Below are 24,696 nucleotides of genomic sequence, written 5' to 3'. Positions count from 1 at the left end.
CATCGATGATGACGAACACCTCGCTAAGGCCATCCCCGCGCCTCCACTACTCGCCTTCAAACAGCCGCCTAACCTCAAACAGACCATCGTTCGCAGCAAATTACCCAGCTTTCAGGAGAACAGCGACCACGACACCACACAACCCTGGCACAGCAACCTCTGCAAGACATGCCAGATCATCAACACAGATACCATCATCACACATGAGGACACCACCCACCAGGTACATGGTACATACTCATGTGACTCTGCCAACGTTGTCTACCTCATACGTTGCAGGAAAGGATGCCCCAGAGCATGGTACATCGGCAAGACCATGCAGACACTGCGCCAACGGATGAACGGGCACCGCACAACAATCACCAGGCAGGAGTGTTCCCTCCCAGTCAGGGAACACTTCAGCAGTCAAGGACATTCAGCCTCTGATCTTCGGGTAAGCATTCTCCAAGGCGGCCTTCGAGACACACGACAACGTAAAATCGTCGAGCAGAAACTGATAGCCAAGTTCCGCACCCATGAGGACGGCCTCAACCGGGATCTTGGGTTCATGTCATGCTACATGTAACCCCACCTGACGTAGGGTCATCCAGACTCGAGTCGTCGTTGGCTTGTTCTCTCTACACAGATGCGGCCGGACCTGCTGTGATTTCCAGCAAAAAAAATGTTTTTTGTCTGTGTTTTTGTTTTTCATACAGACCCCAGCATCTGCAACATTTGACCCCTTGTGATCCCAACTCATTGTTCTTTGATGTAATGTTTTCCTGACTGACCTGTTTGGACACCATTCACACCTTTGATTGCTGTGATTATCTCTCTGCCGAAGTGTGATAAATGGCAGTTGGAAAGATTACCTGTAAACATCTGACATTATTCTCTGACTATATAAGCTGTGTCTTTATGCATTTCTCCACTTCACCTGACGAAAGAGCAGCGCTCCGAAAGCTTGTGATTTCAAATAAAGCTGTTGGACTATAACCTGGTGTTGTGTGATTTCTTGCATCTAACCAGGTCAATAATTTGCCCTCAATTCCATGGGCTTCAACTTTAGCTAACAGTCTCTTATGTGGGACTTTATCGAATGTCTTCTGGAGGTCCATAAAAATAACATCCATAGACATTCCCCTGTCCACTACTTTAGTCACCTCTTCAAAAAATTCAATCAGGTTTGACAGACATGAATTACCCTTTACAAATCCATGCTGGCTCTCTCTGATCAGCTGAAAATTTTCAAAGTGTTCAGTCACCCAATCTTTAATTATAGACTCTAATAATTTCCCGACAACAGATGTTAGGCTAACTGATCTATAATTCCCTGGTTTCCCCCTCTCACCTTCCTTAAATAGCAGAGTGACATGCGCAATTTTCCAGTCTAAAGGAATGGTTCCTGAATTGAAAGAACTTTGGAAGATTATAGTTAGGGCATCTGTAATGCGCTCACCTACTTCCTTTAAAACCCTGGGATGGAAACCATCTGCTCCTGGAGATTTGTCACTCCAATTAAATATTGGGAAGACCGAAGCCATTGTTTTCGGTCCCCGCCACAAACTCCGTTCCCTAGCCATTGACTCCATCCCTCTCCCTAACACCTGTCTGAGGCTGAACCACACTGTTAGCAACCTTGGTGTCATATTTGACCCTGAAATCAGCTTCCGACCACATATCCGCAGCATAGCCAAGACCTCCTACTTCCACCTCCGTAACATCGCCCGTCTCCGCCCTTGCCTCAGCTCATCCGCTGCTGAAACTCTCATCCATGCCTTTGTTACCTCTAGACTTGACTATTCCAACGCTCTCCTGGTCGGCCTCCCACGTTCTACCCTACATAAACTTGAGGTGATCAAAAACTCGGCTGCCCGTGTCCTAATTTGCACCAAGTCCGGTTCACCCGTCACCCCTGTGCTCGCTGACCTACATTGGCTCCCGGTTAAGCAACGCCTCGATTTTAAAATTCTCATTCTTGTTTTCAAATCCCTCCAAGCCCTCGCCCTTCCCTATCTCTGTAATCTCCTTCAGCCCCACAACCCCCCCGAGATATCTGCGCTCCTCTAATTCTGCCCTCTTGAGCATCCCTGATTATAATCGCTCAACCATTGGTGGCCATGCTTTCTGTTGCCTAGGCCCTAAGCTCTGGAATTCCCTGCCTAAACCTCTCCGCCTCGCTACCTCTCTTTCCTCCTTTAAGATGCTCCTTTAAACCTACCTCTTTGACTGCCCTAATTTCTCCTTATGTGGCTCGGTGTCAAATTTTTTGTCTTATGACACGCCTGTGAAGCGCCTTGGTACCTTTTACTATGTTAAAGGTGCTATATAAATGCAAGTTGTTGTTTAGTGCCATTATTTTCTTCATTACTATTAATTTTCTTACGTTAATTTTGGTGAGTCCCCGTCCCTGATTCAGTATTAATTTCCTCTGGATGCTGATGCAAAGTCATTATTTAACATGTCTGCCATTTCCTTATTTTCATTTATATCACCATTGTCAGTTTTTTAAGGGACCCGTATTGGTTTTAACCACCTTTTAATTAATATAATTGTAAAAGAGTTTTTGTGTTGATTTTGATATCCCTTGCAAGTTTCTTTTCATACTCCGTTTTTGTAGCTCTTGCTATCTGTTTTCTCACCCTTTGCTGTTCTTTGCATCTCTCCCATTCACCAGTATCTGTGCTATTTTTTGCATTCTTGTATGCTTTTAGTTTTATGTTGTCCCTTACCTCTTGGCTGTTTGTTTTGGCTTATAAACTGGTTCTGCATCATGTTAAATTATTTTTTGAACATCTCCCACTGATCTGTCGTTTTGGCCATTAACAGATTTGCCCAGTTTACTGTGGACAGTGTAAGGGGGGTGGTGGGTGTGGCGCGTGCGCCCAGTCAGTTATGCCCCTGACTGTTTGTGAGTGGTTCGAATCGCTCCTACGCCCCTTGGGTTCTAGACACTGGACTTAGGTACAGGCGGCGATACAGAAAGACTCGAGTAGACAGGTGGTTTGGATGTAAGAAAACCAGGATTTTATTAAAACAGAGAATAACACAGTCTTATGAGAAATTACTAGCATAAAATACAGGCAAATACAAAATAACTATACTTATACAGGGAATGGGGAACACACGGCACATCGAGGGAAAACAAACTATATTAACAATCCCCTTATCCTTATCCCACCCCCTATACCTAACTAGATTAAGCTATGAGGGGCCAGAATTCATGCTCACCAATCCAAAACAAGGCCAACTGTTAACGAAATGCAGATTGAGGTTTGGTTCTCTGTCCTCTTAGGTACCCCGTCGCCACGTGGTCTTCAGGGGCGCGGTGCGGGAGCTGCTACTGCAACGCACCTTCTTCTCCTCCGCTACCGTCGTCGTCTCGTCCCGATGGGTACTCCTCTTCTTCTCCCTCGGGCGGTCGTCGGCGGCAACGTTATGTTTATCAGACAGTTAACAGTCTTTGTTGTTTAGATTTTGTTACCCATGCATCGAACAACAGTATATTCGTGGTAGCGTAGGCACCTGCGTTAGTGTTCAACAAGATGTTCGTCTTCCCAAGCGCCAGCTTATAACTCAACGCTTGGTCTTTAGCGATACGTTTTCCGCTGCCCTGCTCTGCCCTTATCGAGTTTTATCATCTTCTTCGTCTCTACTCGTCTTGTCTACCTGCTCAAAGTTTGTCTCGCCCCCTTTTGCGGCCTGGGCGTCCCAGATGACGAGGGACTCGGGTCTCGTTCTCCTCCCCGGCTGTTGGTATGGTGTACTTCGCTGCTGAAATCTCACCGCGGGGAGCGAGGAGATACCCGTCACGAGGCCAGGGCACGAGTGAGCCAGGAACCAAGAGCGAGGGCCAAGCGCAAGAGAGAGCAGAGAGCGAGCTAGATTGCTACCCGGGGCCTGCAGTTATACCCGTTGTTTCATTCCTTATCTGCGCGCCAAATCAGGTTAGTTCATTGTTCCAATTTTGGCAGGCTGCTTTAAATAATTACAGCAATCTAAACTAACTGTTTTTAGATGGCCGTTTATCGCACCTAATGGCCTGATGTCCAAGCTGTATTGTTATTAATGCATTCTAATCGGCCTGTCCGGCCTCAATGGCTTCCTTAAGCTGTTTCTGATTATTTATGCAGATGACTTGATGGCCTCAAGTATAGGCCCAACTAGTTCTGATCTGTCTACGATCTGGCTTAATGCATATTCTAATGTTTGCTGTCTGCTTTTCCAAAACACAAAGTCCTTTTCACAGAAACTGCATTTTAGGTTTCGATTTCCCCACAGGCTGCTTGTGCTGCCACAGAGTCCAAGCTTTAAAATCTTGCAGCATTTGGCCACGAGGTGTGGACACCATCTTTTGGGTACCCTTTTTAAAATGTCCATGCAGGGTCCCTTTTATTAATAACTTTGGGGAAATGTGGAAATTTTGCAAATCCTACACTCCCCCCTGTGATACTAAAACTTGCTTGACGTATTATTCTTACAAGGTGAGCAAAATTTTTCTGACCCTCCATAGTCAACCTTCCCCTGTAATTACCTATCTAACATACCCACGACACATGCACTTCCCATTCCGCGAAAATGTAGTGTACGTAAGGATACATAGAATAATTACAGTCGTTTACACACATCCAAGCATGGAGGGGTCCAACACCCCTGCACCACTTGGTACACATACATCTTTATTAACAACTCATCGCAAGAATCTTTATTAAAAACAACAAACAGAAAAACAACAATCTTTAATCAAAAATACAAGGAAAAAGCTTAAACAGGCGTATCTCCCTCCACCTTCACATAATGTTCCTTCCAGATCTTCCGGTTTCGGAACTCTAACAACTGCCCTTTTCCCTTACATTGAATACAAACTAGATACAACACTATCCCTAACTGGCAAACCATGAGAATGTGGGAAGCCAGCCTGATCCACGAAGGGACTTCTATGTTATTGAAAATGTCCCACCAGGGTGGAATCTCAATATCCAATATCTTAGTCCCTATCTCTATGGTTTTCTGCTCTAAAGTGTAAAAATGTTTCTGCGAAACTATAACGGCTTTGAGTATTTTGGTAAGGTGTTCAGGGAGAGGGGGAATTTTGTAGCCGAAGTGCGCTACGTACTTTTGCAAATTCGTAAAATTCTCCTTCACAGTGAGGTGAACAGTGGAGGGTTCAGGAATGGGGACAATTCGCTCCTGGGCCACTTGAACTTCTGCCTCGGGTTTAAAACAGAAACTGTTGTCACTAACCGGACACCAGCTATGCTGTCCATGCTGGTAGTGAGACACGCCGGTGGTGACACAATATATCCCACCTCCTATATATGCTACCTGCGGGGGAACATGGCCTTGTGCCATTGCCTCCATGGTACAATTTATAGGCTTCGCGCCAGCAGCTCTGAACCCACACTGTGGTTTTGAATAGGCATTCAAGTGCTGGGGACACAGGATTATGTGTGCTCCCCGGCTCCGGCACCCTGAGAGGTCAGTACCTGTCATAGCATGCTCCCACTTTATGACGTAAGGTGGGACCGCTGTGAAACGAATGTGAGCAACCCCTTGAATGACTCCAATGTTCTCTACCCTGTATACCGGTGTGGGTCGGGCTGTCCTACCCATGACCGGCATCCTAACTACTACTCCCATGATTGTGTGGTTGGACCGTCCACAATCCACGGGGACTGGGTAGGCTTCGGAGGCTAGCCGGAGTTGGCATGGGCTTAATGCATTCTCAAATGGGTGGAGGGCTGCGAGGTGCTTGTTGCTGATCAAGGAGGAGACTAAACCCTGTTTTAAATCCTCCAGATTACTGCGGCCCTCGCTCAGTAACTACACCCCGTATAGCACGCACACCTCATTCTGCGCAGCCTGGTCAGAAGCATTTCTGTCCTCCCTTATGAGGGCATTTACTGTCTTTGCGTGCTTCTCCAACTCCGCTATGATTTCCTTTAAATGGACCATCATGGCCTGGTCCTCATGTAACTCCGAGCCCACTACTTTGTTCTCATCCATTAATATCTTCTTTAACTGTGTTTTTAAACTGTTTATCTGGGTCTGCAACTCTATGTCATCCAAACTGTTGATGACAGAGGACCCAGTATTAAATGCAGTAAAAACATCATTCCATACACCCCTTCTTTGTCTCCCTGCATTACCCAAAAAAACACGGTGTGTGGTGTACAGTTCGGTTTTGTCAACATGGGCGAAATCGAACTCAAAACTTCCTGAACATGTCCTTTAATAGGGCTTGGTATAGCTGCTCTGTTTCTTTGGGGCACCGCTCTGGTAAATGTACCTCGGTGAGATTTAAAATTACGGAGGCTACCGCGTAGTGTACCCCCTGGTACAGCACCTGATCGGTAGGTACTAGTGCCAACCCATTCCCTGGTCCCTCAGTGGTGGTGGGGCAACCTTCCCTGGGTAACCTCGCCGCCTGCGCTGTGGGCAGGGGCTTACGGGGGCGGATTACCAGCTCAGTGGCATTGACTGGGATCGGGGAGAATGTGACTGCGCACGTCTTCAGGCTGGTATCCCACCTCATCCCATCCCCGGCGTCTTGCCACTGCCGGTGGAAAATAATGGATATGCCTGCGGGGCAGACCCTCTCTGACCCCCACATACAGATATAAATCCCTTGGTCCGGTTCCCACTACTTGTCCCAACACACACTTAATCCTCCATGAGTCCCTGTAATCGTCCAGTGGGTATTGTTCCCCAACCGTTCCCACTCGACTTCGGGGTTCCTCATATCTTTGCTCAGCTTTCTGAGCCACCACCGCCTATCCAGAGGAATGTGTCCTTTACACGTTAAACATATAGCTTTCCAATGATGACGCTGACCCTCGTGGTAACGACCCGTACCCTGGGGCACAGGAGGGAGGTCTCCCTGTACGTGAATCCAGTTTGGCTGGAGTACTGAGACGAATTGGACCCCAGCCATCCTGGCCACCTTCCCTCGTGGACGTAGACAGCGGTCTCCTCCGCATCCCGTTCACCGCTTCCGTCGGTCGCTATGGGCGCCCTGTCTCCCGAGCACCCATAGATGTGGGAATCTTGCACATCGCCTCGCCTTCCGACACTCATCCCAATCAGGGCGAATAGGATTACGATCCCCTTCATCCTGAATGTCCTTCTGCAAAAAGATACAAAAACATGCAGCCAGGTCCCCAAGAGATTCTCTGGCTTGGTGAAGCATGGTCGGGTCCCGTGACCTCGACCCAAATATATACACTCTTGGCAGATTACTTACTTAACCTAAACTACCCATCACCTTATTTAACTTAAGCTAAAACACCCAAACTTAAGCTAAATACTTAACTAAACAAAAACAAAAACTTAAACTACCTAAATTATGTACAACCGCTGCCCGCCTCCGGGCGGCCAGGCTAATTCCTGGTTGGGCTGCGGCTCACCGCTACCTCCGGCGTGGCCGCACCATCCTGCACTGTTGGTCCCTCGCAGCCCGTGGCTGCTGGCTGAGGAACTGTGTCCTTGGACCTCCCCCTAACTCGAGGGGCGGCCCTTGGTACCTGGAGAGCTGGTGACCATGGCTTTCTTGGCTGGGGCGTCCATGGGGACCTTCTGGGGGCCTTGGCGGGTGGGGCTTTCTTGGCCGATGGGCCTTTAACCCAAACCGCTGTTCCCTCAGGCTTGACCTCTCCCAAACCTGGGCCAGGGGCAGGTAACTCTTCGCAGCCTGTTGCTGCGAGCTGAGAGTCTCCGCCCCCGGGTCCCATGGCTGGGTCCGGGGCGGGGTTTTCGACCTCCGGTCCCTCCCTCTCTACACCTGGGTTAGGGGTGGGGTTTCCGCCCTCAGGTCCCTCCCCCTCGTCTGGATCCCAGAAGAGTGGGGGAGTGTCCGAATCGATGGGAGGGATGGCCCCTCCCTTCAAGCAAGCCACAGCGCCTGCCTGTGCAGTCTGTGAACTCGCTCCTGCTGCAGGCTGAGGATCCCTATCCTCAGACCTTACCCCAACTGGCTGTTTTCCCCTTTCAGGTCTGAACAGCTTACACTGGTTGATATAGCCAGCAGCCTGTTTTAAAACCTCGTCCGCTGCCCCAAACGGGCCTTCTAGGGACTCCCCATTCTCTTTCCTTACCGGGACGGGCTCACAGATGGGATCTCGGGCCTGGACCCGCTTTAGGTTCGGGGCCAAAGCTACCCCGTGTGTGCCTCCCTTGTCCCGGACTTCGGCTACCGGGCCTGCTCTACAGGGATCCCAGAACTCTCCTTCCCTGGCCCCCTGCTTGGTCACCTTGTTGGTCCTTTGGTTACCCTCCCACGTGGTAGGGAGGGATCCCAAAACTATGGCCAAAGGTTTGGCCATTTCCCCAGCCTGCTCGTTCCCTGTAGATCCCATTAGGCTAAATGGGACCTTGTTAGACCTGGGTGGATTGGTTGGGTCTCCCGAATGGACGACCGTGCTGGAAGCTCCAGTGTCCACCGAATATCTCCCCTACACCATCTCCACCCGCATCTTAACACAGGGCCTGTTCCCCTCGTCGTTTTCAGGGGGACACAGGTCGACAGGCTGTGCTGGTTCTAGTCAGGGCTGTGGGTTGGATGGGGCTGATGGGGTCAGAGCACCGGTACCGGCCGCTACTCTCCCCTGGCCAGTCAATAAGGACCTCACGGTGTCCAAAAATGACTCGACCTCTGCGGGAGGGATTCCTGTCCCCGCCTTTTGAGCTGGGGCTGTGGAATTCTTTCCCTTGTTATCTTTCCAAGGGTTTTTGCACTCCTTCCACCAGTGACCATCCTTCCCGCACCTGTAACAATTCGACTTTGTGCTGTGGGGGTTACTCCCTTCCTGGTGCCACTCTTTCCTACTCGGTCTGGGTTTTACCTCATGCACCTTCCCCTTGGGTGGGTGTGCATCAGCTCCCCTACCATTTTTATAGGCCAGAGTGAGCTGCCTAACCACCGTAAGCTCGGTGGTCTGGGGATTTTTGGGGTCGAACCAGACTTCTGCCTTGGCCCAGACCTGTGGCAAGCTGTTCGCCACCAGGCAACGGAGCCAATGGGCCAGGGGATCCCCATTCAGAAACACTCGGTCCGGCGTCCCTGGACAGGCGCTCCGGTACACCGGCCACAGCCGGTCCGCAAAAGCCTGCAGGGTCTCCCCTGGGAGCTAGATCGTCTTCTCCACACGGGAGAAAGGACTTCCCTCATTCATCCCCATGGCCTCCAGAACCGCATCTCTAAGCTCCTCGTACCCGTTCTGCCCCCTTTTACACTCGTCAGAGAGGGATTGGAGGAGACTACTCTCCAGGGAGAATAGCAGCATCTTGGCCTTCTCAGCGCCATCGCAGTCGTTGACGCTGGCTCCCTGCTCTACTTCCCTGAAGTGGATCGAGGGGTCTCCCTTTTCGGAGAGCTTCGGGATATGGTTGACCATAGCCCTAAGCTGTTGGGTGTTAAAGGGAAATACGAACTGGTTTTGGAGGGGTCCCTCATTGTCGCCATTGACGGGTGGGCCGAACCTCCGATGCCGTGCTGGGCACACCGGTCCCGACTCCGACCTCTCTGGCGGGGGTTGCTCCACCTACGCCTCCACCTCTGGCTCCACCCCCCCTTGCTGCCAAACCTCACTGAAACTTGGCGCTACAGGTGGTGGTCGTGAGATCTCCTCTCTCTCAACCGGGTCGTTCCTGAGCACTACCGGTGACGTTGGAACTGTCCTCCCCTCGTTCCCCATAAAATCTGCCTGGCCTGCCTTTGGGCCTATGAGGCATACCATGCCTTTTGCCTTCCGGAGGGCCCGGCTCAGATTTTCTATTCTCTCCTTACAGGGGCCGTGGTCTGCCTCCTCAAACCCCTGCTCGCTCGCTAGCTTGTAAGCGGCCTTTACCTCCTGTCCTTTCTCTTCCTGTTCCCTAATCTGCCTTGCAAAGTGGGCGTTCTTCTCCCGCAACCTTAACTCATTTCCCTTGGCCTCGGTGACTTGGCACCGTAGGTACTCCAACTGGGCCTTGTGTTCTCCCATTAAATGCACTCTCTCCTGATTTAGGGCCTGCAAAGCTACTAATAATTTCTCCCCTGCTAGATCCTTATCCTGGATCTCCAGGGCTGACTCCCTTAACTCAACTGCCTGTGCTGCAATGAGCCTGTCCAAAAGCTGGACCTGCTTTTTAAAACACATCAGCCAAACTGCCTTCTCTAAGGACTTCTTGTGTTCCTTTCCCTCTGTCCACTTAGCTGCTGCATTTACCGGACACCCAGCATTTAACAGAGTGGTAATCCACTTCTTAGTGATATTCACCTTGCTAAACACATAATCAGAAATCCTTTCCTCCATCATGGTTTGCTCATCCGAACCATTGTCTACTGTATCGCAACCCTGTTGCCAGTGTCCTGCTGTGGTTGCCATTCTGTAAGGGGGTGGCGGGTTTGACACGTGCGCCCAGTCAGTTATGCCCCTGACTGTTTGTGAGCGGTTCGAATCGCTCCCACGCCCCTTGGGTTCTAGACACCGGACTTAGGTACAGGCGGCGATACAGAAAGACTCGAGTAGACAGGTGGTTTGGATGTAAGAAAACCAGGATTTTATTAAAACAGAGAATAACAGTCTTATGAGAAATTACTAGCATAAAATACAGGCAAATACAAAATAACTATACTTATACATGGAATGGGGAACACACGGCACATCGAGGGAAAACAAACTATATTAACAATCCCCTTATCCTTATCCCACCCCCTATACCTAACTAGATTAAGCTATGAGGGGCCAGAATTCATGCTCACCAATCCAAAACAAGGCCAACTGTTAACAAAATGCAGATTTTGAGGTTTGGTTCTCTGTCCTCTTAGGTACCCCGTCATCACGTGGTCTTCGGGGGCACGGTGCGGGAGCTGCTACTGCGACGCACCTTCTTCTCCTCCGCTACCGTCGTCGTCTCGTCCCGATGGGGGATACTCCTCTTCTCCCTCGGGCGGTCGTCGGCGGTAACGTTATGTTTATCAGACAGTTAACAGTCTTTGTTGTTTAGATTTTGTTACCCATGCATCGAATGACAGTATATTCATGGTAGCGTAGGCACCTGCGTTACAGTGTGCAACAAGATGTTCGTCTTCCCAAGCGCCAGCTTATAACTCGACGCTTGGTCTTTAGCGATACGTTTTTCGCTGCCCTGCTCTGCCCTTATCGAGTTTTATCGTCTTCTTCGTCTCGACTCATCTCGTCTACCTGCTCAAAGTTCGTCTCGCCCCTTTTGCGGCCTGGGCGTCCCAGATGACGAGGGACTCGGGTCTTGTTCTCCTCCCCGGCTGTTTGTATGGTGTACTTCGCTGCTGAAACCTCCCCGCGGGGAGCGAGGAGAGACCCGCCATGAGGCCAAGGCACGAGTGAGCCAGGAACCAAGAGCGAGGGCCAAGCGCAAGAGAGAGCAGAGAGCGAGCTAGATTGCTACCTGGGGCCTGCAGTTATACCCGTTGTTTCATCCCTTATCTGCGCGCCAAATCAGGTTAGTTCATTGTTCCAATTTTGGCAGGCTGCTTTAAATAATTACAGCAATCTAAACTAACTGTTTTTAGATGGCCGTTTATCGCACCTAATGGCCTGATGTCCAAGCTGTATTGTTATTAATGCATTCTAATCGGCCTGTCCGGCCTCGATGGCTTCCTTAAGCTGTTTCCGATTATTTATGCAGATGACTTGATGGCCTCAAGTATAGGCCCAACTAGTTCTGATCTGTCTACGATCTGGCTTAATGCATATTCTAATGTTTGCTGTCTGCTTTTCCAAAACACAAAGTCCTTTTCACAGAAACTGCATTTTAGGTTTCGATTTCCCCACAGGCTGCTTGTGCTGCCACAGAGTCCAAGCTTTAAAATCTTGCAGACTTTTGGCCACGAGGTGTGGACGCCATCTTTTGGTTACCCTTTTTAAAATGTCCATGCAGGGTCCCTTTTATTAATAACTTTGGGGAAATGTGGAAATTTTGCGAATCCTACAACATAAGAACATAAGAACATAAGAACATAAGAAATAGGAGCAGGAGTAGGCCAATCGGCCCCTCGAGCCTGCTCCACCATTCAATAAGATCATGGCTGATCTGATCCTAACCTCAAATCTTCTATCACTCTGCATCCACCCGAACCCATGTGATCTCCCGGGAGAGGCGAAAAACCAGATAAAGACCCAATGGCCAATTTGGGAGAAAAAAATCTGGGAAATTCCTCTCCGACCCATCTAGGCGATCGAAATTCTTCCAGGAGATCACTCTGTCCCTATATTTTCTACAGTACTTACCTTCTGTAAAGGCGATCTCCACCCCAGCCAGGAACAGGAATAAAACCATCTCCTGAAATCTAACAGAATTAGAACACAGTAGGAGCAGAACAAGGCTACACGGCCCCTGGGCCCGCTCCACTACCCACAGGGCCATGACCATTCCGAACCCAGACTCATGTCCAATTTCCTGCCCGCTCCCCGTAACCCTTTATTCCCTTTACTTCTAGGAAACTATCTATTTCTGTTTTAAATTTATTTAATGATGTAGCTTCCACAGCTTTCTGGGGCAGCAAATTCCACAAACCTACCACCCTCTGAGTGAAGAAGTTTCTCCTCATCTCAGTTTTGAATGAGCAGCCCCTTATTTTAAGATTATGCCCCCTAGTTCTAGTTTCACCCATCATTGGGAACATCCTCACCGCATCCACCCGATCAAGCCCCTTCACAATCTTATATGTTTCAATAAGATCGCCTCTCATTCTTCTGAACTCCAATGAGTAGAGTCCCAATCTACTCAACCTCTCCTCATATGACCACCCCCTCATCCCCGGGATTAACCGAGTGAACCTTCTTTGTACTGACTCGAGAGCAAGTATGTCTTTTCTTAAGTATGGACACCAAAACTGTATGCAGTATTCCAGGTGCGGCCTCACCAATACCTTGTACAACTGCAGCAATACCTCCCTGTTTTTATATTCCAACCCCCTAGCAATAAAAGCCAACATTCCATTGGCCTTCTTAATCACTTGCTGCACCTGCATACTAACTTTTTGAGTTTCGTGCACCAGGACCCCCAGATCCCTTTGTACTACAGTACTTTCCAGTTTCTTGCCATTAAGATAATAACTTGCTCTATGATTTTTCCTGCCAAAGTGCATAACCTCACACTTTCCAGTATTGTATTCCATCTGCCAAATCTCTGCCCACTTACTTAGCCTGTCTATGTCCCTTTGCAGGTTTTTTATGTCCTCCTCACTCACTACTTTCCCTCCCATCTTTGTATCATCTGCAAACTTTGATATGTTACACTCGGTCCCCTCCTCCAAATCGTTAATATAGATTGTAAAGAGTTGGGGACCCAGCACTGACCCCTGCGGAACACCACTAGTTACTGGTTGCCAATCTGAGAACGAACCATTTATCCCAACTCTCTGCTTTCTGTTAGAGAGCCAATCCTCCACCCACGCCAGAATATTACCCCCAATCCCGTGATTTTTTATCTTGAGCAATAATCTTTTGTGTGGCACCTTGTCAAATGCCTTTTGGAAGTCTAAATACACTACGTCCACTGGTTCCCCTTTATCCACCCTGTATGTTACTTCCTCAAAAAACTCAAGCAAATTTGTTAAACATGACTTCCCCTTCATGAAAACATGCTGAGTTTGCCCTATTAAATTATGTTTATCCAAATGTCCCGTTACTGTCTCCTTAATAATGGACTCTAACATTTTACCAACCACAGATGTTAGGCTAACAGGTCTATAGTTTCCAGCCTTCTGCCTACTACCCTTTTTAAATAAGGGTGTTACATTAGCAGTTTTCCAATCTGCTGGGACCTTTGCTGAGTCCAGTGAGTTTTGGAAAATTATTACCAATGCATCCATAATCCCTACCGCTACTTCCCTCAAGACCCTGGGATGCAAGCCATCAGGTCCAGGGGATTTATCCGCCTTGAGTCCCATTATTTTACCAAGTACCACTTCCTTAGTGATTTTAATCGTATTTAGTTCCTCCCCCCCTAGAGCCCCCTGTTTGTCCAGTGTTGGGATATTCTTAGTGTCCTCTACTGTAAAGACTGATACAAAATAATTGTTCAGTGTTTTTGCCATCTCCATGTTTCCCACCATTAATTTCCCGGTCTCATCCTCTAAGGGACCAACATTTACTTTAGCCACCCTTTTTCTTTTTATATAACTATAGAAACTTTTACTATCTGTTTTTATATTTTTTGCTAATTTACTTTCATAATCTATCTTCCCTTTCTTAATCAATCTTTTTGTTATTTTTTGCTGTCTTTTAAAGACTTCCCAATCTTCCATCCTCCCACTAGATTTGGCTACCTTATATGCCCTTGTTTTTAGTCGGATACTATCCTTAATTACTTTACTTAGCCACGGATGGCTATCTTTTCTTTTACACCCTTTTTTCCTCAGTGGAATATATTTTTTTTGGAAGTTGTAAAATAACTCCTTAAATGTACACCACTGGTCATGTACCGTCTTACCCTTTAATCTATTTTCCCAGTCCACTCTAATTAATTCCGCTCTCATACCTTCATAGTCTCCTTTATTCAAGCTCAGCACGCTTGTTTGAGATCCAACCTTCTCACCCTCTAATTGAATATGGAACTCAACCATGTTATGGTCACTCATTCCAAGGGGACCCTTTACTAGGACATTTTTAATTAATCCTGTCTCATTACACAGGACCAAATCTAAGGTTGCTTGCCCCCTGGTCGGTTCAGTTACATACTGCTCAAGAAACCCATCCCTAATACACTCAATGAACTCTTCCTCAAGGCTGCTCTGCCCAATTTGATTTGTCCAGTTAATATGATAATTAAAATCCCCCATAATTATAGCTGTTCCCTTATTACAAGCCTCAACTATTTCCTGATTAATACTCCGTCCAACAGAGTTGCAACTGTTCGGAGGCCTATAGACTACACCCACTAGTGTTTTTTTCCCCTTATTATTCCTTACCTCCACCCAAACTGTTTCACTATCCTGCTCCTTTGACCCAATATCATTTCTCTGTATTATAGTGATTCCTTCCTTTATTAACATAGCCACCCCACCTCCTCTCCCTTCCTGCCTGTCCTTCCTGATTGTTAAATAACCTGGTATGTTTAATTCCCAGTCATGGTCACCCTGCAGCCATGTTTCTGTAATGGCCACAAGATCATACCCATATGTCATTATTTGTGCCGTTAACTCATTCATTTTGTTACGAATGCTACGTGCATTCAGATAAAGAACTTTCAAATATGTTTTGTAACACTTAGTTCCTGTTTTTTCCCTTTTTAGTACTTTACTTTTTACTCCATACCTTCTGTCCCTTCCTGACAACAGTCTCTGTCTCACCCTGTTGAAGTCGGCTGAACCTTAAATCTAGAATTTTAGTAGCTGTTCCGCATTTCTCACTTTCAAACACAACGTTGAATTCAATCATATTATGGTTCGCTATTAGATAATAGTTCACGCACCATTAGGCTGTTAACTAAATCTGGCTCAGTGCTCATTATTAAATCTAAGATGGTCTACTCCCTTGTCAGTTCGAGGACATATTGTTGCAGAAAACGATGTTCCCTTTAAGCTGCGCGGCCCAGCATCTCCCGCGCAGTCAGCTCACCGGCTTTTAAATAGGAAAATATGCACATGCGGCGTATTTTGAATGGTCCACGCAGCCCCTTAAAGGGGCCGCGCACCCAAAAAAAATTAAAGGGAACATTGCTGAACACACTCAAGAAATTTGCTACCTTTCTGACATGAGCTCGTCTGCTTATCCCAATCTATATGGAAGTTGAAGTCCCCCATTAAAACCACTCTGCCTTTATTACATGCTTGTCTAATCTCTGCATTAATACATTCTGCCACTTCACAGCTGCTACCAGTGGGCCCATATACAACTCCGGCTACAGTCTTAAATCCTTTTCTATTTCTTAATTCTACCCATAAAGTCTCCACTGCCTGCTTACCTCTCATTACATTATCTCTTATAGCGTAATTTCATCCTTAATCACTAAGGCTACTCTTCCCCATCTACCAGATTCCCTATCCTTCTTGTAGACCTTATAACCTGGTATATTCAGTTCCCAGTCCTGACCGTCTTGCAGCCATGTCTCCGAAAAAATATTAAGATACTGCTAACAATTACAATGCAATCTGTCAGCTCTCAATCACACTCAAACTTTCTATAGACTAGGTTGTTGCTGTGTTGTGTAACGACAGCAGCATTTATATAACACCTTTAACATAGTAAAACATCCCAAGGTGCTTCACAAGATTGTAATCAGACAAAAATTGACACTGAGCCAGAGAAGGAGACATTGGGATGGGTGACTGAAAACTTGGTCAAAGAGGTGGGTTTTAAGGAGCTTCTTAAAGAATGGTCTCAGAGGATTAGGGAGCGGCAGAGAGGTTTATGAAGGGAATTCCAGATCTTACAGCCAGACAGCTGAAGACATAGTCGCCAACAGAGGGGCGAAGGGAGTGGGGATGCACAAAGTGCCAGAGTTGGAGGACTGCAGAGTTATCGGAGGATTGTAGGGCTGGAGGAGGTTGCCATTACCTGCCTTCACTTGACGGAAGAAGTCCCTGAAAGCAAGCAAGCCTATACAGCCAGCTGAATCACAAGTAGGTCAGCATCAGATCTCAGGACTCCTCCGCACTTGGTACTTCAGGCAGGATATCAGGGAAGAAATACCCTGGACTAGTTCATATACCACACGAGGGAATCACATTAAACCTGTGCTACATTTTCACTTCTATTTCAATTATCATCTTAAACTACAGTCATTGTTTACTTTTGAAATGAAAGGTTTCCACATAAAAAGCGAGCCTGAGCAGCAATTGTTTACTTAAAAAAATTGTGAATGTTTATGTACGTATTTTTTTAATTCATTCATGGGATGTGGACGTTGCTAGCAAGGCCAGCATTTATTGCCCATCCTTAATTGCCCTTGAGAAGGTGGTGGTGGTGAGCCGTCTTCTTGAACCGCTGCAGTCCGTGTGGTGATGGTACTCCCACAGGGCTGTTAGGGAGGGAGTTTCAGGATTTTGACCCAGCGACGATGAAGGATCGGCAATATATTTCCAAGCCAGGATGGTGTGTGACTTGGAGGGGAACTTGCAGGTGATGGTGTTCCCATGCGCCTGCTACCCTTGTTCTTGTGATAAAAGTCACGGGCTTGGGAGGTATATATCTATATAAAATTTGTAAAAATCTTGCGTATAGTGTTCAGTCCCTGAAAGATTCACAATTTCTTCATGTCACACTTCAGTCATCATATTTTGTTGATTCGTTCAATAATAATAATCAACTTTATTGTCATTGTTAGTGCACAAGTGCAGTACAACGAAATGTAGGCTTGCAGCTCCCGAGAGTGTACATTTAGATTAAGACATTTAAACATTCAACATACATTTGGCTTGTAATACATTAACATAAACATAACCATAATAAAGTGCATTGGCAGATGTGCAGGCTTCAGAGTTTATTTGTGGAGTTCAGTAGGATGACAGCCCTGGGAAAGAAGCTGTTCCTAAATCTGGTCGTACGGGTGCGAATGCATCTGTAGCGTCTCCCAGATGGCAGGAGGGTGAACAGACTGTGGCTGGGGTGGGTAGGGTCTTTGATGATGGACCATGACCTCCGTAAACAGCGTTTTTGGTATATGTGCTCTATGGTCGGTAGCCGGGTGCCGGTAATGCGTTGGGCAGTTTTGACTACCCGCTGCAGGGCTTTCCTGCATCACATCAGAATTGAAGAGATAGGGAATGTACAAATCAAATGTGAGGAAAGCAGTTAATGGCCCTGATAGTACATTGTGAGGCATTGTGCAATGCAACACACTATGTTATAAAACAATGGGGGTGATGTTAACCATGCATGCCCAGCAGCAACCAGGTAATTGACAGTTAAAATGTTTCTCACCCGCCTTGGAGCCAACCAGATCCCAACATTTGCATTTTTGACTCTGGCTGGGTCCTCCATGCCATGTTCAGATCGGGCTCTGATGACATAATTGAGTCTCCGACTGCTATTCCAACATCAGCTAGGGCGGGGAAAACACTGCTGCTTTCTCCCCGGGTGAAGCCAAGTCAGAAGAGGATCCGGTACCAGAAGAGGTTGTTCAACGTAAGATTTTTATTTTCCCTGTGGGCTGGGAGGAGCTGGACTGTTCCTTCAGGCCTCACTGGAAAGTTTAGGTCTCACCCCGGATTCCCTTTCTTTCCTCCCACGAGACCCTCCAAGAAGCCCCTTCCCACACCTAGCTGCATGCTGGTGGATGGCCATGGGCTGCCTGATTTTTTTTAGCAGCCACTTCCCACCCAGAGTTAAAATCAGGGCCAATGTATTTTTGACTCATTCTGAGCAATGCCACGGGAGATCTCCTATTAACGTATTAATAGTTTTGAGTTTAGTGCACGTGTCCTGAAAGTATCCTGTAGTGTCCACGTATAAATAACACACGGACTGCAGGAGAACGGTAATAACAGGTGTTTACTGAACAGAGGGTACGCTGGAACTAACTGTACAAATTACTACACGGTGTTATATACAGGTGTGGTCACTACTGGTACTGCAGTATACAGGGGCTGTAAAAGATAGTTCCTCTCTTAAAGGTACATACATTACAATTCCTCCCCTTTTAGATAAACAGTACATAACAATCATTTAACAATTAAATAATAACTAATTACAATTACAATTTTCTTTGTACTAGATACATCAGCTGAAAGTAATCATTTATAAATTCAGTCTTTGAGGAGGCTTCCTGATCCTGTCTGGATAGTGCCTTTCTCGAGTATCCTGTTCTTGCAGCGGAGTTGATTCTGGCTCATTGTCATTGGTTGGTTCGTCAGCTTCCAATACCACTGATTCTGAGGTAGACGCAATCTGTACTTTAGGTTCATCACCAGGTGCGTATGATCGTGGCATGGGCTTGACTTGTTCCTGTGACTCTAGAATCTGGTCAGCATGGCGTCTCACGATGCTCTCTTCAACGTCCACTGTGTACATTAGTGGTCCCTGCCGTGTGCATATCGTTCCTGGCTGCCATTTTTCTGTTCGGTAGTCACGGGCCAAGACTGGTTGCCCTATCTTGAAGCTCCTGGTTGGCTTCTCATTGATGTGCTGGAATTGCTTATTCTCAACATCTCGTCTTATGTTTGGCTTGAGCAAATCCAGGCGACATCTTAACCTTCGGTTAAAGAACATCATGGCTGGTGACTGCATGTGTCGCATTCCGGTAAGCAAACAAGAAATTATCCACCTTGTGTTGCAGTGGTATGTTGTCGTTATACATCGCCTTTATTGCTTTTTTAAAGGTTTGAACAAACCTCTCAGCCAATCCATTTGTGGCTGGATGATGTGGGGCGGATGTGTAATGCTTTACCCCATTATTCCTCAAAAACCTCCGGAAATCCTCGGACACAAACTGTGGTCCATTGTCGGAGCAAATCTGTTCTGGCAAGCCATTCCTGGCGAAGATGGTCTGTAGGACTGCAATAGTTTTCTCCGTGGTGGTGGAGGACATTTTGATGACCTCTGGCCATTTCGAATGTGCATCCACGGCGATTAAAAACATTGAGTCCATAAATGGACCAGCAAAATCAATGGGTACCCGTTGCCATGGAGATGAGGGCCACTCCCATGGGTGTAGCGGGGCCTGTGGTGGAGTGTTTTGGACTTTCTGGCATCCTGTGCATCTCTTGGTCATTTCCTCGATTTCTTTATTGATTCCCGGCCACCACACAAACGCCCTGGCTAGGCTCTTCATTTTTACCCCTCCCAGATGACCCTCATGAAGCTCATTGAGCACTCTATCTCTCAACTTGGGTGGAATTACCACTCGGGATCCACACATCAAGGTCCCCCGGCACACTGATAGCTGTTCTCTCCTTGGCGAGAATGCTGGCAACAGTGAGTCGCCATGTGCTGGCCATCCCTTCACCGTCAAATCATAGACCAGAGAGAGTGTCGGGTCATTTCGGGTTTCCTTCTCTATATTTGAGTTTGTAACAGGTAGACATTTGACTATGGTTGAATGGAATATCTCAACAGGGTCCACTGCAGGTGCTTCCTCCACCGTAGGCAGTGGCAGGCACGAAAGCCCATCAGTGTTTCCATGCTGTTTCGTGCCCTTATACTCTATTTCGTATTGATGTGCCCCTAGAAAAAGGGACCATCTTTGCAGCCGTTGCGCCGTCATCACCTGAACGCCCTTCTTTGGGTTAAAAATGGAGACAAGAGGCTGGTGATCAGTCAGTAAGGTGAATTTCTGCCCATGCAGATAGTGATTGAACTTCTTCACCCCCCACACCAGGCTGAGGGCCTCCCTGTCAATCTGGGCATAGTTACGCTCGGCTGAGGTTAACGAGTGTGATGCAAAGGCTATTGGCCTCTCTGAACCGTCAAGGAATTTGTGCGACAGCACCGCTCCAATGCCGTAGGGAGACGCATCACATGCCAACCGAATCGGTAGTGTTAGATTGTAGTGGGCCAATACTTCTTTTGAAGTGATTAGGCATTTACATTTCTGAAAGGCACGCTTACACTCATCACTCCATTTCCATGCTACTCCAGTTTGCAGCAGGGCGTTCAGTGGGTGCAGAATTGTAGACAAATTTGGCAAGAGCTTATGGTAGTAGTTCACCAACCCGAGGAACGACCTCAGTTGCGACACATTTTCCGGTGCTGGAGCCTTGACTACTGCCTCAATCTTGTCTGGGGACTTATGTAACCCCTCTTCATCAATCATGTGGCCATAATACGGGATTTGTTTCCTGAAAAGCTCGCATTTGGGGCGGTTGGCTCGTAGCCCATATTCTTGTAATCTAGTGAGCACCTGCTCCAGGTTGGCAAGGTGTTCACTGTCATTTTCGCCCGTAACCAGGATGTCGTCCAAATAACACTGGGTCCCCGGGATCCCTTGCAGGACTTGTTCCATCGCCCTCTGCCAAATAGCCGGAGCTGATGCTACCCCGAATACCAGTCGGTTGTACTGGTAAAGACCTTTGAGTGTTTATCGTGAGGTATTTTCTAGATGCTTCTTCTACCTCCATTTGTAGATACGCTTGGGCCAGATCAATCTTCGTAAAGCGTTTCCCTCCAGATAGTGAGGCGAAAATATCTTCTATCCGCGGAAGTGGATATTGTACTGTGTGAAGGACTGGGTTCACAGTTACCTTAAAGTCCCCACAGATGTGAACCTTCTTCGGCTCCCCAGGTGTGCTGCTCAATGATTTCTTCATTACAGGAATGATGGGTGTGGCCCACTCGCTCCAGTCCACCTTGGACAGCACACCCGAATGCTCCAGACTCTCCAGCTCTGCTTCGACGGCTGGGCGGATCGCATACGGTACCGGTCTGGCCTTAAAAAAATTTGGGTTTGCGTTATCTTCAATTTTTATCGTTGCCGTTACGCCTTTTAGAGTCCCAAGTCCTTGCTGGAACACCTCTTTCGCGTCAGTTAGAATTTTTGACAGTCATCCAGGTGTGATGTCGTCATCCTTTTTGTCAGCCACAGTTAGCGCCTGAATGGAATGCCAATCCAGTTGTATTTTTCGGATCCATTCACGTCCCAATAATGGTGGTCCTCCATCTTGTAGTATATATAGATACGGTTTCTGTGTTTCCTTGCCGTTGTATTTAATGGGCACCCTTATTGTTCCTCTGGGGTAGACTTTTTGCCCCGTATATGTCTTCAAGACAATGGACGTGTCCTTCAAGGGTATGTGTGAGAATAGCCGCTCGTAGTCTCGTCGATTCATGACTGTTAGGGCTGATCCTGTGTCCAATTCCATCTTTACTTGGGACCCTGCTATCATGAGGGTGACCCAAATGGTTCGGTGATCCTCCTTTGCGATCATGTTGTGTAACTTTAGACAACTTAGTCTCCTGCTCCCGGAGTCATTATCACTCTTCTGATCTTCTGAACTACTGTCTGTCATCTTTTGTACTTTCTTGTACTTTTCCTCAGTTCTTTTAGTGTTGGTTTTCTTTCCCGACCTGCAGACTCGTGCTATGTGTCCCACTTTTCCACATTGCCTGCATACTTTGTCCTTAAACCAGCAATCCTTCTGGTTGTTCTGCCGCAGCGATAGCACTTTTCTGCTCCATATGCCATTTCATTGGTGCTACATTCTTGCGGTTTCTGTTGTATTTCCACAGCTCCCCATGCTGCTGCTTCGTAGGATACTGCAATGCTGAAAGCCTTTTCTCGCTTAAGGTCCTTTTCCGAAAGTAGTCGTTTCTGGGTTCCTTCACTCTGGAGCCTGCAGACAAACTTATCCCTTAAGGTATCTGCCAGTCCTGCTCCAAACTGGCAGTGTTTCGATAACTTGCGTAGTTCCGTAAGATAGTCAGCATTACTTTCGTCTTTGTGCTGGTTTCTTTTATGGAACTTGAATCTTTCTGCTATCAGCAGCGGTGTAGGGTTTAGATGTTCCTGTAAGATATTGACAATCTCTTCAAAGCTTTTCTCCATTGGTTTAGCTGGGGTAATTAAATTCCGCAATAGGCCGTACGTTCTCGCGCCCATCAAATTAAATAATACCGACGCCTTCTTTTCATCGGCCACCTCATTTGCCTTGCAGTACACTTCAATTCTTTCCACATACGTGGTCCAGTCTTCTATTTCGTTGTCGAAAGCAGTGATGCTGCCACTCTTCGGCATCTTGGGTGGTTTAAAATGGCACCTCCCGCGCTTTTCCTTCTTCCCCAATGGATTAAAATGGCACCTCCCGCGCTTTTCCTTCTTCCCCCGTTGCTGCCAACGCTGCTCCTAGCATTCTAAATAGTAATGGCAGTGCCCTGTGGATTTCGCGCGCTCTCTTTTGTCAATTAATTTTCTTAGTTTTATTCTTCTTCGACGCTGTCCACTGCGCATCTTTTTTTCTTCCCCCTTTTTTATTTTCTTTTACGCTGCCCAGCTCTTGAGCACCAGCCGCGCCCTGTGCGCTCCACCCTCTCTCTTTTTCTTCCCAACGACGCTGCTCGGCCCCCTTGCAGAGCCGTTCGATCGAGCTCTAGCCCACCGCAGTCCGGGAAGGGTCAGCGCACTACCTGCTACCAGCCCGATTTGCTGGAACACCTTGACTGGAGAACCAAGCCCAGCTCTCCACAGCCTCCCCTGCGATTCTCTGAACTCTGATGGATCACTGGGCGGTTGCCCGTGGTCGACGCCCGTTGCTCTGGCTTCGACCTCCAAGAAGCTTCTTTTCAGGGATGGATCCCCGTGACGTGATGCAGTGCTGCAGGTGAGTTCGAACCTGCTCGTCGCCACTGTAGTGTCCGCGTATAAATAACACACGGACTGCAGGAGAACGGTAATAACAGGTGTTTACTGAACAGAGGGTATGCTGGAACTAACTGTACAAATTACTACACGGTGTTATATACAGGTGTGGTCACTACTGGTACTGCAGTATACAGGGGCTGTAAAAGATAGTTCCTCTCTTAAAGGTACATACATTACATATCTGACTTGCTTCCTATAACTAGGGGAAGCTAGATAAGTGCAGGAGGGAGGAAAGGAGTAGTAGGATATGGTGATGAGTGAGATGAAGAAGGGTAGGAGGAGGCTCGTGTGGAGCATAAACGCCGGCACAGACCTGCTGGGCCGAATGGCCTGTTTCTGTGCTGTAAATTCGATGTAACACTTCCCCACCACATTTTGTTAATACCACTCCTACTTTTATAAGACATCATATCCTCCAACTCACTGAGAAATGCCTGAGGGGATTTGTCAGTGTGTACATAAAAATTACACGTCGCTTGTCTCTCAAACAAGATGTTGTTTAATTCTGCCACTTTAAATGAAGGGAGTTACCTTGGGCATTAGAATTCGATTTAAGTTAAGAAGTATAAATACACAGGTCTGTGTTGTGTTGTATGAAACCTTGCTTCCTATAACAGATAGCAAATGTGTGTGTCTACAGTTTTGTTTGTTATGTATTTTTGTTTAGAAGCTGTAATACCGAGGGCAGAAAATCAGGCCGACTCCCTCATGGATGTGCATGCTACCCACACAATTGTCCTGTCTTCACTGCACCCAAGCAATCCAAAGCACCCAGGTGTTGGATCACCTTGTCTGACTTACAGCGTTTTGGCTTGGGAGTAAATTTGGATTGTGCATGTTAGCATCAAGTGTTGTAGTCTCCTGGTCAGCAGACAGTGAGGTGTCAAACTAACTATGGTTCCAGATCATGTGGGCTTAACTAGCCATTAGCATTCACTGGTTCTTTTTCATGGGGTTGTGACTTAATCTTGAAGAGACACCACAAGAATCTATGCAATTGTCACTTCATAACAATATTAATCATGAATGATTCACAGCCGATCTTCAAAAGAATTTGGGGTGATACTAAAAGCTCTGTGTGGTTAGTAGTTCTGCTTGGATTTCTGGTGTTTGCCTTAAAGTAATTGGTAGAAGCATTAGCGGGGAATTGAAGAGAACCTTTTTCACCCAGAGGGTGGTGGGGGTCTGGAACTCACTGCCTCAAAGGGTGGCAGAGGTAGAAACCCTCATCACATTTAAAAAGTACTTGGATATGCGCTTGAAGTGCTGTAACCTTCAAGGCTGCTGACCAAGAGCCGAAAAGTGGGATTAGGCTGGATAGCTGAGAAAGTCAAAACCTGAAATAACCTAGTCGTTAAATGTGCAGGCTCTGCCTGGGGATCAAACTCCTTCACTTTACACTCAACTGCTCTTGCACTCTGCTATTCAGTTGCGGAATATTGCACTCCCATCTGGGTTCTC

At 47.2% G+C, this 24,696-nt stretch overlaps 1 protein-coding gene across 1 annotated transcript in view; it reads left to right on the top strand.

Annotated features, from left to right (window-relative positions):
- The window catches only part of LOC147113665 (uncharacterized), a 126,765-nt gene that overhangs the window by 11,590 nt on the left and 90,479 nt on the right, over positions 1-24,696 (top strand). The window lies entirely within an intron of this gene.

Source organism: Somniosus microcephalus, chromosome 8 (genome assembly GCF_052327205.1).
Source record: "Somniosus microcephalus isolate GS21.2 chromosome 8, FLI_Smic_1.0, whole genome shotgun sequence".
NCBI classification, from domain to species: domain Eukaryota; kingdom Metazoa; phylum Chordata; class Chondrichthyes; order Squaliformes; family Somniosidae; genus Somniosus; species Somniosus microcephalus.
Note: the sequence above shows the minus strand (reverse complement) of the source record. Positions and strands in the feature narration are given on the sequence as shown.